Source organism: Adiantum capillus-veneris, chromosome 26 (genome assembly GCF_014529385.1).
Source record: "Adiantum capillus-veneris isolate H3 chromosome 26, ASM1452938v2, whole genome shotgun sequence".
Classification (NCBI taxonomy): Eukaryota; Viridiplantae; Streptophyta; class Polypodiopsida; order Polypodiales; family Pteridaceae; genus Adiantum; species Adiantum capillus-veneris.
The window spans coordinates 46,425,408-46,444,366 of NC_140956.1; the positions used below are offsets into that span (position 1 = coordinate 46,425,408).

Below are 18,959 nucleotides of genomic sequence, written 5' to 3' on the forward strand. Positions count from 1 at the left end.
AAGTTGTTTGTGCACTCATCCGCTTCAAAAATCTTATCTTTCGTGCTTAGGAAGGGTGGAACCTTCGAAGCACCTTGAATAATCTCAAATGGCGGCTTCCTCGTCGAAGAGTGTATCGTGTTGTTGTAGGCAAATTCCACCAAAGGTAGATACTTTTCCCATTGAGTCTTTTGATCCGAGATATAAGACTTCAATAAATCTAAAACCACTGAATTGCTCATGGTAAAGTGCCATCACGAGCAGTGTAGCAAATTGCTGTACTCTGCCGATACAGGGTGGAGATATTGCGTGAAGGTCCCGAACTGAGTGAAACAACTCCTTGTCGTAAAGGAAGTGCCAATGGACCTGCAAGTGTCCCGCCCAATAGGATCTGTGGTGTCTGTAGTCAAACCGTCTGGAGAAAATGGAGAAGCCCAGGAACTGTCATGAGAATGACCGGAAGCTTGTCAATGCGTGATCCTGTAACCTAGGGTGGCCAGGTGGCTAAGCTGTGTAAAACTCCAAGAAGGCCAAATATAGCGATTTGTCCTGTAAACGTCCACCGAAATAAGGAAAGCTAGACTAAACAGTTTGCACTATAGAAGCTGTCGTAAGCTGCAGCAGTCATCGAGAGACCGCACGGACCACCACCAGATGGTGTCGTGTCAGTAGGTAGGGTAATCCAAGATGAGGGGAAAGCCAGACTCAACAGTCTGCGTTGTGAAGGGCCTCTGAGAAGAGGTGTGGTTAGACCAAGCTATCTGCACCGTAATCATCTTGTAGAAGAAGGGAAGCCAGATTGAGCAATCTGCATTGTGAATAATCTTTGAGAAGAGGAAAGGCCAGACCAATCTGTCTGCGCCGTCTTGCATGTATCTCCTGCCTCTAATCCTCTGGTGTCAACCAAAACAGAATCCGCGCCAACAACGCCACCAAACCGCATCTCGGTGTGGCTCTCAATGTGAATGAGCTTGGAGTGGCCTACTGCCCAGGTTGGGGGATAAGTCTGCTGTAAGGTTATCTTGCATGTATCTCTTGCCTCTAATCCTCTGGTGTCAACCAAAACAGAATCCGTGCCAACAACGCCACCAAACCGCATCTCGGTGTGGCTCTCAATGTGAATGAGCTGGGAGTGGCCTACTGCCCAGGTTGGGGGATAAGTCTGCTGTAAGGTTACCAAGGGTGAGTGTAAGCAACTCTGAAGGTAGCAATCCAAATGATCAGGAGTGTAGAAGAGCAACTGCACTACCATCCAAGCCAAGCTCCGGGTGACTCCGGATGTAGTCGTGTAATGGTGCATGTTCCAGCATCTCGCAGGTAAATGTATCTCGAGGGTAAACTCTCCAAGAGAGTCCAAAGCACTGAAGTCCCACTCCAATCTCTAGGAAGAGATCCATGATCCTCTCCCTAAGTCCATGTAGATGCTCCTGTGTAAGCAAGTGATCTGACGTTTTCTGGTCAAGTGGTAAGTGTGTGTCCACCAAAGATGGTGGTGTCTTCTCTGGGAATGTCGCAATCCCATATGCCATGAGCATGGCCATATCTCGTGTGAACTCCTCTGAGGAGTGCATAGGTGTGTTCATAGCAAACCACAAGTCACCACCCCCCCTAGATTGCGCAACCGCCGAATGATAGCTGGAATGAATGGATCTCCCAAGGGTCAAGGAATAGGATCTCGCGTCGCAGTAGAAGGTACCGTCTCCAAAGCTGTAGCAGTCCACAATAACCGCTCAGACAACCACCGGATGGTGTCTTGACGAGCAATGGAGTGATCGACCACACAATAGGCAAAAATTCAGCCTGCTTTTTGCCCAAAAAACGCTACAAAGGGTGCTGAAAACGCTGCTGTAACAGAGATGTCAGCGTTCTTGTACGCCACCAATCGGTACGGGAGCGTTGCAGAGGTTCATACGAGGGGGTCCTCCCACTTCTCAGCCATCGAGGGGCTAAAAACAGAGGAAAAACAGCAAGTAATCAATTCCAAAAAAAGTGCCAATGTCATTTAGATACCTAACGAACGAGTGTATCTACTGGAACCAGGCGGTAGAAGAATCTCCCATGGAGGTCTTGGCCGCTCCCGTGTGTGCAAGAGGTTTACCGTTTTTTGAAAACGTAGCAACCTCAGAAAACGCAGCAAGTGAATAAAAACACCAGCTGATCCAAAAACACAAATCTGGCCAGAAAACGTAGGACGGATTTGCAAGTGTTTTTGGTGCGTTTTGTTGCAAAGGGGAGTGAGATCGCAGCAGATCTGCCAGCAAAAGATGCAAAAACGCTAGGTAGATTCAAAAACACTAGGCTGTTTGGCAGTGTTCCTGCAACGAGAGTGTGTAGAACTGCTAGCGCTAGCGTTGGTTCCTGAGATCGATGGTGTCTTCACTTGCTGGTGACTGATACCGTGAGAGAGAGAGAGAGAGAGAGAGAGAGAGAGAGAGAGAGAGAGAGAGAGAGAGAGAGAGTAGATCACAAACCAAAACACTAGATTAGGGAAGAGGGGGCGATCAGCCCCCTACTCACTACCAGAACAAGAGGACCCGTACAATGATTAGATGATGTAAGTGAGTTAGGGCAATGCCAGATAAAATCCCCCACGACCTTGGCTGTAATTCTCCGTTTTGGATCGTTTTTAGCGGAAGAAACGTGTCTACGCGTGTCCCAAGGGCTCCTGCATGCAATGGGACAGCCCCTTGTGATATGGACGAGTTTTCAGGCGAGAAAACTCTCCAAATTCGCTATCTTTCGTGATGGACCTGTGCGTACCTGTGGGGGATTAGCAACTAGTTTATCCGGTACTGTTCAGAAGGCTCTTGCCTTGGCAAATGCGCATAAAACCCTCAGAATTGTACATGATCATCTAAGTAGTCCAACTACTGGGGCATTACCATATGTGCAAAGGGGAGAGAGAGATGCGCGAGAGCAAAATCATCGCACTACATGAGACAAAGGAGAAGGCAAGCTTGCCATTAAAGCTGTGATCACCTGCACCCACTACTCACACAGACTGTAGGTCAATTATCAGAAAATCAATTACACAAACTATAGTTTTGGGCGCCCCCTCTTGGGATGAGAGCCTCTGGAAGTGTGTTGACTTGCAGGTTGCTCTCCTATCGCCATGTGTGCAGTTTGCCTCTTTTGAGTCAATTCCCTAGTTCCCACCAACTAATAAAGTTGTGACTTCCCGAGTGGCCCAAATTTCATTTGGCGCACATAGGCTTCCATACTCATAAGAATTCAATGCTAACTGGCCTGACCAGCCCTACATCGACTGACCTAAATTCACGTTCGGCCACAATTGTTTCACATTGGCTGCCATGCAATGTTCACTTGCAACTTTTCAAGAATTTTGAGTAAAAAAATTAAAAATAAAATAAATAAAAATAAAATAAATAAAAATATGTAGTACATATTTGAAGAAGGCAATAGGAAAAATACACTTCTTGGTGACACAACCCACCCTTGAAATACTGCAAGCGACCTCGCTTGCATGCCAATAATACATGCTGATTTCTCTTGATATCACATATATTCTATGATGGGAATCAAGGATATACATGCGTCCGGAAATGTAGCGATGGATGATTAGACAATCCCACCAACTTGGATTCACATATATCAAGCATAGAAGTCTTCTGTTGTACTCTCAAACAGAAACTTCCTCTAACCAAATTCTGTATGGAAAGAGTAGACACAATTGCCAAACTACTACTTTTGAGCATCATGAACCATGCTCTCACCTGGCTCCAAAGAGCTACATCAAGTCACTGCGGGTTCCATTTGAAAGGCTTTAAAATATGGTTGCAATAGCTGAGGTAATTATTCAGAGATTATCATCATAGAATGATGACATGGCAAGACCCAGACTGGAATAGGCAATTAGAGAATGCTGACTGCTGATATGGCCCCTGATGATGTGGACCTGCTGACATAGCACTTGTACTGCGCTTGATGATGTGGCATCTGTTTGGCTTGCTAATGTGACAGCGTGGAGGCATGGCAGCCTGGTTATTGGGGATGAGACTCGGCACATGCGTGTTTTTGAGCCAAAATGCTTTTGTAAATCTCAATTCTAAATAGCAGACGCTTTGAGTGCTTTTGGAATTACCCAAGAGCTGTAAGTAGTGAGGGTGCCAGTTGTAAACGGATTATATGAGTTACAAAAGGAAATACAGCAAGAGGGTCTTTGTTTGAAGGCAGTGGTCTAAGACGGGAACTCTGCCCCTCTGTGCCTTGAGTAAGTTGCATTTCTAAGTTCTGGTATTGATCTTTCACTTCAGTTTGGTGTTGTAACTTGTTGCAGCACCTTCTATAGTGGCCAGTCAATTTTAATGGTATCAGAAAGCTTGCAGATTTTCTATTTAAAATAATCTGATCTAGTACTGCAGCAGTTCAGCATGGAAGCAACACCACCTTCCCATCCCAACCATGAGGAAGTGTAAGTGGAAGTTGAAGAGAAGGTTGCAGGCGAGGTTGATGCTGATGAAAAGGCATTATGTATGCGCCCACCATGAATACTAAGTATTTAGTATTACGAACTTGGCCCGCCGGCTATTTTTGCACCAAACCCATATTTTGATCATCTTCCTAGTAATTGACCTTTTGTAATGGCCTTTTTGATACCTAGTTGAGCTTTTTCTATTCAAGCTATAAACTACCACTCAATTCAGGTGTGAACGAGGGCCTTCTCATACGAATGGGTGCATTGACCTCTTCGAGCTGTGATCTTACACTTCGGGGCCAATCCTTGCGTCAAGTATTTGGCCTTACTTTCCCAGCCTCTGACCCAAGTTTATCGACAACTATTTGCTCAAGTCAATCAACAGGGCATTTTTCTTAGGCGGTTTATCGGTGGACATTGAAGACACCTTGTTCCCTGCGGACGATTGCAACATCCCTTGGGATTGAATCCGTTCCTGTACCTTGTATTTTCCGGCCCATCAGAGTAGGGTATGGTACACACTAGCCTTTTAAAACAGACATCTAGTGATGACGATTGGATGCTGCAGAAGTTTGGTAGAAGTTGATCCTGCGTGACTTGCTTTGGTTCTTCAATGCCACATTGAAATAGCAAGTCAAATTATCAATTTTGTCTGAGATGTGTTTGTTTTATTACACACATTGTGATACAAGTTTTTCCTGACCAAAGTCTTCCATTCTTTACCGTTTAGCATGTGCAATTGTTGATATGTATGATTGAATCGGGTTTTGATTTCAGGTTCTCATGCTTTGAAATATATAGTAGACCTAATCTAAACAAGTGGGAATCACTATTGAGCCGATGGAGACACTTCGAGCAAGCGCGTGTGCGTGCGTGCGTGCGCACGCACACACACACACACACACACACACACACACACACACACACACACACAGAGAGAGAGAGAGAGAGAGAGAGAGAGAGAGAGAGAGAGAGAGAGAGAGAGAGAGAGAGAGAGAGAGAGAGAGAGCTAAAATAGCCTTGAAAAGCTAAAAATAGCCTTGGAAAGGTGCTCCAAGATTGGATAGGTTACATGCCTATACCACTACCTGCAATGCCAACAAATACGGTGTATGATACCTACGTGGCTGGTAAAAGCACATTCTTCAAATGTTTTTGATAAAGATTAATGTGTAATGGTTTGTAAATGTCTAGATTATGTAGTGGGGGGGTTGTATCTAGCCTTGTTAAGTGCATGGGTAACTCTGGCCTTGCATTGTAGTTCTATTTTCTTATTTTTGGTAACTCTGGCTTTGCATTGTAGTTCTATTTTCTTATTTTGAGCAAGTTCCATAAGCAAACTCAACTCATTTTTAGCTTTTTGGCTAGAATCCCTTCTCTTCAAGCACACGTGGTTGGGGCGTATTTGCATGCCCCATTAGGACCTTAATGGAGTCTTCTTGGGCGACATTTAGTGAAATGCAAAAAATGCTAATCCGACTTTGACAAGCCCAAGGGCTTGAATTGAAAAATAGATCTTTACTTGGTAAGTCTAATGTAATTTTAAGTAAACAAAGTCAACATTATCAATGAATTTGTCGTGTTTTTTTAAATCACTCTGCGTAACAGTATTTGCTGCTTTTAATAATATGGCCAAATAGTAGCATGTAGAAGGCTGACGAAAGCTTTAGAGTACTTGTCCCTGGTTGTTTTGGCAAAGTGTTAGCAGAGCTCATCATCAATAATAGAAGAAGATCTACAGACCAGATCCAAGCAGCTAGAAAAGGAACATTGTCTTCACTTTGGAGGTTGCTCTTAGGTTGCCAGTTGTACCTCACTTGTTAGTGACATCATTCCACTCACTTTTCAAAAATTCTTCACTCTTTTTCCACTTCTTTTGTGTGTGTGTTATATATTATCTCTCTGTACTCTCTAAAATACAATATACAATCTCATGGAAAATGCCTTTGTTTTCTCTCTTTAGAAGCCATAGCTTGCAGATTTGCATTCTCTCTTCTATCACCCTCCTATTTCCCTAGGAACCGTAGCTGAAATATAAGGAGCTTACCATGATGAATATTTTTTCAACACCCTCTCCATAGAAGCTATATCTCAAATTTGGAGCTTACCATGGTGTATGAATTTGCAAGTCCTCTAAGTATGCAACTCTCCACGCTCTCTCTCTCTCTCCACTTCTGTATGGCCATCTATGACCCTTGCATCTTTAGTTTGTGTAGATTTTCACATTCTTCTTCTCTTTGATGATCTTCCACTTCCCTTCCCACATTCTCTATGTTCCTCTTCCCCCATCTCCATCTTCATTCACACTTGCATCACCTTTTGCATGACCCCCTACCTCGCTCTTTAATTTGTCTTTGCTCCCTTATCTCCTTGCCCATCACCCGAGTCCAATCTTGCTGAAAGTGTAGCACAATGTCATCAATTTTTAATTTGAAGTGCCACATGGAATACCCCACGTACCCATCTCAATGGACATCATGGAAAGTAGACGAAGCATAGACTTGTGGGGCTCCTTCCCATGCGATGAGGCATGTGCAAAATTGTTGTCAAATAACCAGCTAAACAATGTTAGAAAAGTTATAACCAACTCCATAGTGTGGTAGATGTGTATTGCATCATCTTATAGATTTTTTGATGTAGCTTGGTTTTGTGAAAATAATTTTGTATGGATTTTGGTTCTCCCTTCACACTATATTTATTTATTCAAAGAGCCATGGTACACTCTAAACCTCATACTCAATGAGATGTCAAACTTTGGAAGGTTTTAGTCAACACCAAAGACAAGGATACTTGGTTTTTGCTATTCAATACATAATTTGTTGATGGGAAATAGTGCAGCTCTATGTGGGCTCCCATCAATTCATTATGTGTTGTGTAATAGTGCAATACTCCCAAAATCCAACCTAACCTAGCAGCCTCTTTATCGAGTAAAACCCATCTAAATTAATTTGTCATGTAAGTGATGTAATGCAATTTTAAATCAATGAGAATTTGGAGGCAATCATGTTCGTTATGCCATTGCGTAATCTTTTTTCGTTGGTTTAGTGTGCATTTGATGAATTATGTATTATTGCACATTAGACTTTGCTTGTGCTATGGATGCAAAATGTATACTCTAAAGTGGCTCAACCACTCGGCATCCCAAAACCTTGCCAAAAAAGGGAAGGTTTTTTGGAGGTTGTACATTCATCCATGACATTGAAAAATGGTGGGTATGACATTGTTTTACCATAGTAAGTGTTTGATATTTCAACTTTAATGGGCAGAATCCAAAGGGGAAGGACTCCAATGGAATTGTTCTCTCTTACTATCCGAATCTGAGTGTGTACGACATCCACATGGAATAGATATTGTAACCACGCATGGTTGAAAGGTGCAGTGATTGCTTTTTTTGACGAATTGAATTTGAATTTGGAGGAAAGAACCGGTGTGGCATGAGAGGCATGGGGGATGTTACATGATTGTTTGGGATCCAAAAAGAGATGTGCGTCATGGGGTGAATGAATCCATTTTGACCTTCGTTGTGTGTTTCAAGGGTCCTTTTTGTATGGTTGAAGATGAGTATTTCCTTCTTGGCCTCCTTAGATTGGTTGTTGTTCAGCTATTGGCACAGAGATATGCTAGTAACGCTTCACTAGTTTTGTACATGTTTTGCTGAAAATAATGAAGTTTCATTCACATCCCTTATATAACAATGTTTCATACATCAAGCCTTCTTCTATCATTTTATTTTTCTGAGTTCAATGATACATATGATGTTGAAAAAAATTGAATTTTTGTTCGCATATTGTGTGTAAGAATGCTTCATACATTAAGCCTTCTTGTATCATTTTAGTTGTCTTAAGTGGACGCCTCCTTGGGAACAATTTTGTTATGTTGTGCTATTTTACTAGTGAATAAATAAATACATATGTTAGGCACAAGTCCGCCTTCAAGTTTCTCGGGATGCTCGGAAACTTACTTATGTTGGTGGTCTCTTTTGTGCTTCTTTAATTCAAAAGATCGAGATCATTTGCACATAATCATAATTGTAGCTCTTGCAGATTGGTTGAAGGATGTAGGAGTTTTAGTTTTTATTTTCTCTAAGGAGTATCTTGACTTTTATTGCTTTGTTGCTACAACCACCTAAGGTACTTTCAAGAAGACTACGAGAATGCCCTAAAAAGACCTCATATTTCTGTTAATGGTTGGCCGTTGCACTAGAAGAAGACCCTTCTCTCCCTAGAAATAGGACTAGAGCTTATCTACACAATGCTACCAAGCGTTAATCCAAGAAGTATGCGAATTGATCATGTATTCACCTTTTTTGTGCCTTATTCAGAACCTTATCTTATTTCATGGAATTGAACTTCCTTCTAAACCTCTTATCAAAGCAAGCCATTATGTACTTTGGTGTATTAGTGATTTTGAGGCTTCACAAAGTTTTTCTTTGCCTGGTAGAAGATAGTACTTCTCTAATGAGACCCAACCCACTCATTACACCTACAAGTTCTCATTACTTTGTTTTTGTCCACCTTGGAATAGATTGCTTTAGGAAAATATTAGGGTCATATCTTTCGATTTTAGTATCCTCTAGTTCATTGTAACCTCTATAGCCTTTTTTGAATACAAATGGATCACAAAAAATATAACCGCCCCTACTCGCCTAAGAAATTGGGTTGGGGTGGGTGTCACACACAAACACACACACACACACACACACACACACACACACACACACACACACTCACTGACACACTGGTGCTACTAGTAGAGGGGCCTCTTTCTAAGGGCCTTGCTACCTTCTTCTAAACCTTTCTCCATGCAAAAAATGGGGGCTATGTCGTCTGATTTTACTTTTCTCTTTGTACTTTTGAAATCCTTTGAATTTGTGTACTTTGGGTTTACATCGGTGCTCACAAACTTGAAGGAAAAAATAGGAATGTTTATTCTAAAGATACCCTACTTTGCTCTTCTAAATTACTTCATTGGAGTGGCCTCCTACTCTATTGCCATCCTAAACCACTAACTCTGAATAGGAGTGCTTGGTTTGGTGTGTCACCACTTGAGTGCCTTCCACTTACTCCCACAAATAGCAAGAATCACCCCTTAATTCTCTTACTCTCAAGATAATGGGCTCAGGAAGGCAATTATTACTGCCTTCCTCATTGAGCTTCCCCGACTTAGAGGTTCCCCCGATGGTTTTGCTATCTGTCTCCCCCGTTGAACAATGGCTCACTATTCTTGGGATGGCTTTTTCTTGTCCCGCTTTCTTTGCCAAAACTGCACATTGTGTTGATGTGTCCCTCTCCCCTTGGTATGCGAGCTCTCTAATGGAGGTTTGCATCTCCCTCTTTCTTAGATTCGAGGCTTGTCTCTTACGTTTTACACATTTCCTTGCTATTTCGTGCATCCATTTTCTAATGTAAGTCAAGCAAGAACTAGCTACTTAGTGCACGTACTTACTCTGGTGTTTTCAAAGATGCGTACACGTGCGCGCGCACACATACAAGCTATACACAAGTTGTCCTTGCTTGCCTTGGTATGCTAATGTGTGTTCAGGGTATTTTGCCCATTTTTAGGAATCTTATGTATACAAGGCATCTTATGGCATATGAGGCCTTGATGGGAGTATGTCCTTTTGCCCATCACGTTCTACTTGCCTTTGCTTACCTACAGGTACATACTAATGATGATGGGTCTACTTCTATTGCTTGATGTGCTTAACACTAGCTGTTGATTGTGGATTATGACTTGGCATGCTGGACCCTTTATATTTGAAGGTGAGGGTATTAGCCACAATAGAAAACCAAGATCTATAAAAAGCCTAGAAAGAAACCATGTAAGAGTAGTGTTGCAAAATACATTTACATTTTATCCATTATTTTCGACTGATTACATGCTTTGAGAGCATAATATAAATATGACTATTTGGGACGATGTCCTTCTATATTTGCACCCAATTAAAAAAGATTCTAGAGATTTTTTTGCCAACCCTTTTCTGTAGTCCACTCCATACACTTCATCTACAAAGAAACCCTTGCCTTTCGTCTGCAAAAAACAACCCATAGCGTTTTTGCTTGGCCCCTGTTGGGTATAGGGTAATGGTGTATACAAAACATGCTATAATGTTTTCTATGCAAGGATGTTGTCCATGGACACTAGATACAAAAACATGCTTCCATGTTTTCTTTACAAGGCTCATGTTATATATTAATGGATGGATCTTTTAGAGTACAATAATAAACTGAGACCTATGAAAAATTTTAGCAGATTTTGTAAAAAACTACTATGTCCCTAGTTCCATGGTTCACTATATGATAGTACAAATAGCTCTTCATCATTACATGATTTTACCCTATACTTACGCTTTCACACTCCAAGAGATGTAATCCCCAATAGGGCTCTTAGCAAAAAGTTATTTTGATTTTAGAATCATACTACACGACATCCATATTAACCTCAACATTGACAAGGGTGACATTTATTTCAACAACTCCAAGTCTCTAATCATTAATTTGTTTGCAATCATGAATAGCTTACAAAATTCCATGCTTTTCAATGCAAGCATGGATGCTCTAGACCTTTCCATGTTTGGAATTCCTTGCCATGCACATATATTATTAATGATCACACAAGAAAGGATCAACTTCTCACTATGCATCAAATATTGCAAGTGGCATACAAGTTAAGCTTAACACTAGGTTTGTGTTTGGGCCACATGTCAAATCCTAACACTGGTGTTCGTGTACACACACACACACACACACACACACACACACACACACACAAATCTACGTAATGAGATGTGAAAATAGTGTGTGTGTGTGTGTGTGTGTGAGAGAGAGAGAGAGAGAGAGAGAGAGAGAGAGAGAGAGAGTCTGTGTGTGTGTGAATGAGTGAGTGAGAGAAAGAGTAATGTTGAAAGAAGGGATTGGTATAAACTATCTACCACACTTGGGCAAATATAGAAAGTCTTTTTCATTTTTTGCAACTTTATTCACACCCACACAACTTTGTAATGCCATCTAAACAATCCAAAGAGACCTCAAAGATCTATTCAATGAGTCTTGAATTGGATATCTACTATCCAAGAGGGAGCATCTCTCTCTCTCTCTCTCTCTCTCTCTCTCTCTCTCTCTCTCTCTCTCTCTCTCTCTCTCTGTGGACTCCAAGAATTAAACTTCACATTGCAGAGCTATTGAAATACATGATGTCTGACAAACACAATACGAGCTAAATAAGCTAGTCGAGGACGTGAGATAAACCCAAGAGACCAATGAATCAAAATTCTAGCTCATGAGTGATGCTTGAGATCATAAAAATGCGACATCCATTCTTGCAAGAGGAACAAAATTGGTGTATAGATTGAAGGATAATGAAGGGCCATTGGTGTCAACGGGAGGAGCACTTGGACTTGTTGAAGCCCTAGAAGTAGTAGGCCCTTGTGAGGTAGCAGTTGTGGTTGTGTTCATGGTTGCTGATCCACATGCAAAAATCTTGTTAAGGCGGTCATGTGGGAGAGGCCCAACAATTATGGACAGACAACAGGCTTGGTAGCAACATTGCAGTGGGTTCGAGCATCAATGAAAGGGACGTAGCGTTCATCTTTGGAGTCCGGTAGATCCATTTACGCTTGCAACAATTAGAGCACATAGGCATTGTGGCTTGGTCTCCTAGATAGTCTCTAAGTCGATGCAATAGTCCTTAGTAGGAACTAGAGTGGTTCCTTGTGACAACGACAAACAAGGTAGAAGCTTTGTAAGGGTGTCCGGCAAGATCTAATGTATGCCACATCTCTCTCTCTCTCTCTCTCTCTCTCTCTCTCTCTCTCTCTCTCTCTCTCTCTAATAGGCTAACTGAAGGTAGGCTTCATAGAGCCGATAACACACAAAAGGTGGATGAGGGTAGGGGTAGAAGTACATCGGTTGCTTGGGTGGTGCCCTCTAGAGGAAAAGCAGACGGATGGCCTTTGGTTGAAGCTCTTGGATAAGGATAAACATAGTCTTTTGCTTACAACTTGAACAATGCCTTTTTGAAAATGTTGTCCCGTCAAGGCACATGTAGTACTTTCTGATTGGTACATTATTTGCTGAGTTAATATAACATCTCCACTCACAATTGTTAGTATGGCTTAAAAGAAATAGTTGTTGGTCACAGTGGAAAAGACATTGTATGCCACTCTAGGTGCTAATGGTTTTGATTGCCTGATGTAGTGCTAAAAGAAATACAAATTAAACATTGAATATATACATAGTGGAACATAACTCTAATGACAAGAGAACTAAGCTATGATTACCATCATTTCATACATATGAAAAGAGATGTATACATGTAAGACATGGACTTAGGACTTTAGCTCAAAAAGCTTAGGTTATGACTTTGTATCTTCTTTATGTATTGCCCTACCTAATGAGTTCTCATAGAATTTTATACTTTGTATGGTGGGGTGGTTTGCCCTTCTAGCCCTCTAGCAAGGAATCAGAGTGCACCAACGAACAAGAAATGTTAAAAAATGCTAGAGAGTATTTGGAACTAACCTACCACAAAAAAGCTTTAATGGATTAGTAGCATTCACAACTATTTTGTGTTTTGATTGTTCCGTTTTACCTCAAGGAAGGAAGAATCTACATATTCATTGTCATTGAGTATCCCTTAAAGATCTTCCGCCATAAGTCATTTGCAATCAAGTCCAAGGGCCCCTCCAGAAGAGAAACCAATATTCCTTCAACTAGCTAGATGATGCTTTTTCTCATGCCCTTGCCTTTCAAAGTGGAGAAAGAATCATGCTCAGATGCATTCCAATAATTTTTAGGGTGTAAATCTTGATAATGAAATGCCAACCTCACTCCATAGCTATCTATTAAAATAGATGTTTGTGCATTTCTCTGAACACTTCTTACCCCTTGTTGGCCACCTTAACATGCTATATCTCCATTTCTTGCTTTGCTTACTTGCACAAGAATTTATTTCTTGAAGGTGGTATCTTTAGAGGGGTGAAAAAACTTGCTTTGTAACCACCCTATGCTGCATATTATGGATGAAAAACTAAACATATTAATGATGATGACTTCAACCTTAGTTATTACATTTCCTCTTAAAAGAAGGAGCTTTTGAAGATATGGTTGTGTTAGTAGACGGACAATTTCTCTCTTTGTAATCAAGGTTACTATCAAGTCATGGCGTATTTGTACGTTTGTGCTCAATGCTATGGTACCAACTTCAATGTATATGGTCCACTACTAGATCAACACTTGAGCTTAGATCTTATGTAGATTTTAAAGACAATGCACTTACTATTGGGTTTCCCTTGGCTTGAAAATCTATTATATGAAATATGGGGAGTATACTGTTTTGTTTTTAGAGTTCATCAAGTTGCCACAATATAAAAAAGGATTAAAAAAAAAAATTTAGTCTAGTTTAAAACATTGAGAGGTGCAATGGAAAATTGGAAACTAGAAGGCTATGGGAATTGGAAGGTTGAACATGGATTAGGAAAGTGAAGGTTGATAATATATGAAATGAAAAGTCTCATTAAATTGGAAAGTCAAAGGAACTTGTACAACTACAAGGATTTTCCACATTCTACCCGCAACTTGAAAGACATAAATCTTTTAAAACAAGCTCTACTCCCAACAATTAAGCACTCTTTGTTGGGTGCCGATAATTTTGAAATTCAAAATGTTGATGCCAACATTACTGTCTTGATTGCTTTACTGATATCCTTGGAATGCTAAGCCTTTGATAACCTAAGGATTGGCAGTCTTTTGATTTAACTTCATGTATTGGACTTAACATGGGAGTTTAATCCCAGATTATATCTTGATTTGAATAAATGAGTGCCATATACTATTAGTTTCCCTTGTAGAAATTGAGGCTTATCCTATTTTTTGGATCTCAAGAATTTTGACCTCTTGAAATCGTGGACTAACTTGGTTTCTTTTGGGTTTTATGGATTTTGTACTAATTTTCATACTGGATTTTGGTGGAGAAAAGAATGTGCTTGCCGAACTTAAAAAGATGCTTGCTTTGATTGTTAGTAGAACTGAGACTCCTATTGTGTTTCTACCAAAACAAAATAGGTTTTTCTCAACCTTATCATTATTTAACAAGCTAAGAAACTTATTGTTAACCTTACTAAAAATGATTTGATTGGACTTATAAAGCTACTTGGATTGACTGTTGTAGATCTGAGACTTATATTGTGTTTTGGACAAAACAAAATAATTTTTTTAGAACCAAAAATTAATTAACATGATAAGAACCTTGTTGCTAAAAGAAGGTTGGAGTACTTCATGTGATTGGGTTAGTTACTTAGATTCCATGGTGAATGAAAGTTACTTTAATTATTGTTTCAATTTGTAGTATGCTTAAGAAAAAGAGTAGCTTTTAATTCTAAGAATTGATCAAATAAATAAAATTGACTAATTCTTTCTTAAAAATACTTTTAAACACTTATTACCATCCCCACCAAAAGGGGGTGATGGACTTTTGATGGTAATCAAGAGGCAAAATAACATTTAGAGCTTGACAAAAAAAAGAACTCTTTCATTTGTAAGGACTGTAGCTATTTTGATAATCTTTAAGTAGGACAAGAATAACAAATAATAAGTTCTTTGACATCTGTGTAAAACGTATCCAAGGCTAACAAATATGTTGTCTTGTTTATATGGATATATGTGAGAATTCTGTCTTTACTTAAAAATGTTTAGTTGTGATGCAATTTAACCTTGAAGATGAAGGCTTATTTCATCCTTGTAAACTAGTGTAGTCTTGATGTATAGGATAACTGGAATGTTATTGCATTCTAATCATATAGTACATAAGTGAGTCAAATACATAATCGTTGTTTTGCAAATCAAATTCTTAATGTCTATGTCTTTTGAACAATATGTTCTTTTGTGTATAAGTACTGTCTTAATACAATAACAACAACAACAACACACACACACACACACACACACACACATTCTCTAATGAGATACTTTATTTAGACTCTTTTTGTATAAATTCTCCAACATAAATTGTTTTTAAGAAAATAATTAAAAACTACCCTTTATGCAATAGGGTTGGTGAAGGATTTAACCTCAACACATTCACTTACTTGAGATAAGCATGATTGCATTGAAAAAATATGATATGGAGGTCTTCGGCCACTTGTGACCAACACTAATTGCAAATATGGATCTTCGGCATAATATGTTATGGAGGTCTTTGGCCACTTGTGACCGACACTATTTGCATGCATGGGTGGGCATGCCACGACACTATTTGTAGTTGCTCTACCTGGGTCATTGGTAGTTATGGCATCAACGTAGTTGTGTCATGGCATGAGCATCATGGGAATGGATGTTATGATTCCACTTTTAGATACGTGGTAGCATTCGTAATAATATACATTTGTAAGTGTGTTATGACACTAAGTTATCAACCTCATTAGCCAAATAACCCTCAAGGTAACTTTATAAAATTTATTGTTGAGATTTATGAGGGCAAAAAGCTTCAATGGTTGTGCCTCTTAAATGTGGGAAAACATTGAAGTTGTTTTTTACTTATTAATTTTTAGTTCATATCTAGAGCATGTAGATATCACGATTTTACTATATTTCACCTATTTTCTTTCTTATCATATTCTATTTTCATATATATCTACTATGAGGTCTTCAAGTCCAAGTTGAACACTAGCTTCTATTTCGCACATTTCTAAATGATAATTGTTGGGGGCGAGCATTATAGCACCTCAAACTCGTGGAAAAACCACCCAATCTAAGAGTCATGGTGAGTAACATGTGTGTGTGTGCCATTGATAAAGGTAAGAAGTGTGTGTCAAAATGAAGCTTGTGTAAATGGCAAGGTCCATGTCACTGATTTTTGGGATGCATAAAAACTCTTGGACACTCTTTTCAAAGATCAAGGTCATGCTTACATACACCATGATGTGTGCATTCTTGGAGCCATAAGGAAGTTCACCCGAAAGGGGCTCACTTTGAGACTTTTGTAGAGCGAAAAAAACACACGTTTTTGTGGAAATTTTTTGGACCACTTCTCATCCAAAATCTGAAAAAGTGTTCCAACATAAAATTTGTAGCTCATGAGTTGAAAAATATGCTCAAATTTTTTTGTACCTAGGAACGACTTCAGCTTCTTTGTCGTCATGAGAAAAATGCACTTGCTTTACTCTCCAAGTCGATTGGTAGCATCCTACCACACCTTCATCACCCTCCCTATCACACAAATGTATCCCCTATAAAATCAAGGTTTCACCTTCAACCTATGAACGAAAAACCTCAACAAGAATTTACCTCTTTTGATGATATCAATGATCTACTCATGGAATTCATGCTTGACTATGCCAAATCCCAAAATAAACTCAATCTTGCTATTCAAACTCCTATTCTCCAAGAATTTTTTTAAATATCAGATTGTAGTTTATAAGTTGGGCCCTTTTGATTACCTTTTGTTGGTTCTTTCTTCTCTGTTGTAGATCCCTCCATGAGTACTTCACATGAAGATGCTCCTTGTGTCAAGGGTGTTTGGAAAGGCATTGAGTCACTTCTTCTCCCACTTCCAGAAGCTCTTTATGATGGTCATTCAACAACATTGTTGTTTGTTCTTCTCTTGTACAATAGCCTCATTTTGTTTGCATTTTGTAAAGTAGGCATGCATTGACAAATGAGTCCATTAGATCATTCCATCCTATCTCTAGGTGTATGAAAATCTCCTGTCTCATGTAGGATCTCCTTTGTAAGCTTTCCCTTCCTAGACAATTATCTAACATTTGGCCACAACTTATCATTATCATCAGTCATAGAACCCTTGGAGTGCTTGATCTTTGCTCCATAAGTAATAGTTTCAACTACAGATACAACATGGTTAGAAGCCATAACCTCTACTAAATTTTGCATTCCTCCCTTCCTCAAAGTTATTTCTCCCTTGAGTGGATCTTACTATCCTTAAAGAACACAACATTCTTTCTCAAACCATCAGTGAAACTATTGCAACCCATTCTTACATGATCTATGCTATCACACCATATACATATGTGAACAAGCCCTTCTTTGGTTTTTTGTCTTTGTCTTGAAGGTGGTGTTAACGGTTGTCCCTTCTCTTCAAGATTTACAAGATTTATCTTTAGTCAATCTCATCTAGCACATATTCATCAAATTTTGGAGTTACAATAGAAGGCTTTACCATCTTTTTAGGAGTCAAGGAGGTTGAAGTAGCAATATTGATTATCATCTCATCTCTTCTTCTTTGTGTCTTTGCAAGCACTAAGATGACATCTTCAACCTTATTCCAATTAGTCTTTAGTCCTTGCTCAGTATCTTTGCCTTCAAGTAGCAACTCCAAGTTTTCTTGAAGTTCTTTTCATGCTGCTTGTAAGAAGAGATATGTCTTCTCTTATTCCAATGTGGCCTTCTATGTACTTCTTAGTTGAGCATAACATCACTCAAATTCCCTGAGTAACTCTATTGGAGAGAGTCCCTCTTTGGCTGGGCTATCCGTTCCAAAAATGATCTTTTTGTCACTCTCTAAATCTTCCATGAAATACTCGTCCCTTAAGGCCAATTTTAAGCCTTCCCAACTTGCCCCATGTACTTATCTAATTTTTCTTACATGCTCCCTAATCTCAAGAGTCACAGATAACTCAAAGCTTTGTATCATCTCACCTTCTAGTATTTGATGTACTTCCATCTCCTTCACATATGCACAAAGGTACTTTGTCACATTTTTCCCATCAAACTGATCCATTTTGTTGACAACTGCTTGAATAGGTTTGATTGTTGAAATGTTTTATCTTTCTATAGCATGTTGGTGTTGCATGAATGAAGCAAACACTTGAAACATTTGCATTGTAACTGGATCAAATATTGTGCACCATGTTTCCCTACATGATCACCCATTACTCCCACAAACTCAACTTTATCTTGTGTTTGTATCGGGTTCATACAAAATATGTTGAGAAGTTGGTGTGCTTTCCAAGAAGGTACCGAACCTCTAGCTATGAGAGCTTGTGAGTAGATAGCAAAGGATTCACTTGATGAAGTTTGGTATTTAGTGTTGAATATTTAAAGTGCAACCATAGAAGTCTCTCTCCCACACACTCATGTACACACATAACCCTCAAAATAAGACAAAGATGAAAAATAAAGGCTTTGATCACATCTTATAAAGAGTAATAGGAAAGGTTTACTAATGCATTTACAACGGCTAGCCTTTGTCGCCCAAGCAAACCCCAAATTGTTTTTTTACGTGCTCACAATGATTTAATTATTGAAATAAGTTGTGTATATAAGTCTTCTTGGTTCATGACAAATCAAGCAAGACTCATCCCCTATAGCAATATAAATATGTGTACATTGAATAAATTAGAATAATCTAGGAGTGGTAAAATAATGACACGTGGAAGGAGAGGAATTTCTTGCAATTTTTTGGGTCCAAAAATAAGTTAAATTCTTTGTTGGAAGTGAACTTTATGACTTATAAACACATTAATCCTAAGAGATTGCACAAAATGAAAAGGGTGAAAGTTCACTTTATGTCAGTTATTCATCTAAGATGACAT

At 39.4% G+C, this 18,959-nt stretch overlaps 1 protein-coding gene and 1 pseudogene across 5 annotated transcripts in view; one reads left to right on the plus strand and one right to left on the minus strand.

Annotated features, from left to right (window-relative positions):
• Nucleotides 1-5,429, plus strand: part of LOC147423368 (uncharacterized) — a 53,185-nt gene extending 47,756 nt beyond the window's left edge. For 2 of the 5 annotated variants that reach the window (XM_086501920.1, XM_086501924.1), the window contains one exon: nucleotides 4,362-5,067. The gene's annotated coding sequence lies outside the window, so the exon portion shown is untranslated. Of the gene's footprint in view, nucleotides 1-4,353; nucleotides 5,068-5,191 lie in introns of those variants that run through there. The other 3 variants (XM_086501923.1, XM_086501922.1, XM_086501921.1) reach the window with 3 other exon arrangements.
• Nucleotides 5,430-11,709: 6,280 nt separating this feature from the next.
• On the minus strand, nucleotides 11,710-18,145 carry LOC147423369 (uncharacterized; annotated as a pseudogene).
• Between the last annotated feature and the right edge of the window lie 814 nt (nucleotides 18,146-18,959).